The sequence below is a fragment of the Limulus polyphemus genome, unplaced genomic scaffold (assembly GCF_000517525.1).
Source record: "Limulus polyphemus unplaced genomic scaffold, Limulus_polyphemus-2.1.2 Scaffold136146, whole genome shotgun sequence".
Taxonomy (NCBI): Eukaryota; Metazoa; Arthropoda; class Merostomata; order Xiphosura; family Limulidae; genus Limulus; species Limulus polyphemus.
Genome location: NW_013801742.1, coordinates 1 through 546, shown reverse-complemented (window position 1 = coordinate 546; position 546 = coordinate 1). Strand labels below are relative to the sequence as shown.

Genomic DNA, 546 nt, shown 5'->3' with positions numbered 1-546 from the left:
ATATGGAAGGTGATCAAAGATATGCAGAATATGATGAGTTCTTGGTACGAAGTGAAAGGGAACTGTATAAAATGAGTTATAAAACGTACAAGGGTAACGCAGGTGAGAATTTTCATTCCGTAGATATAACAAATTATAAATATAACTTGTCATGATATACATTTATTTATCGCTATCTACCAATGATAAATGGTACTAAAGTACATTATCTTTAAGAGGATGTACAATGTTTTTGAGAAATAGTTGAGGGTTTAGAACAGATAAAAGGATTCTAAGAACTAATGTTTGGTTTTTGTGAGAATCATTTCTTAAAGAAAGTAAAAATAAAAGTAGATTTTGATAATCAACAGAAGAATACAAACACATAATTTATAAAAATATCTGAGTAAAGCATACATTACATGACCTAAAATTCTGACGCAACAATCGGATTTCGTGAGTCAACGTTTTGATGATATTCTTATTGCGTTGTTTTTAGGGGACTCTCTTTCAACCCACAATAACATGATGTTTTCCACCAGGGACAGAGATAATGATAAATGGGAG

General features: G+C 30.8%; 1 long non-coding RNA gene across 1 annotated transcript; it reads left to right on the top strand.

Annotated features, from left to right (window-relative positions):
* Positions 1 to 4: 4 nt before the first annotated feature.
* Positions 5 to 546, top strand: LOC111084800. Its single transcript, XR_002609724.1, has 2 exons — positions 5 to 102; positions 479 to 546. It is a non-coding gene; the product is annotated as an uncharacterized LOC111084800 (long non-coding RNA).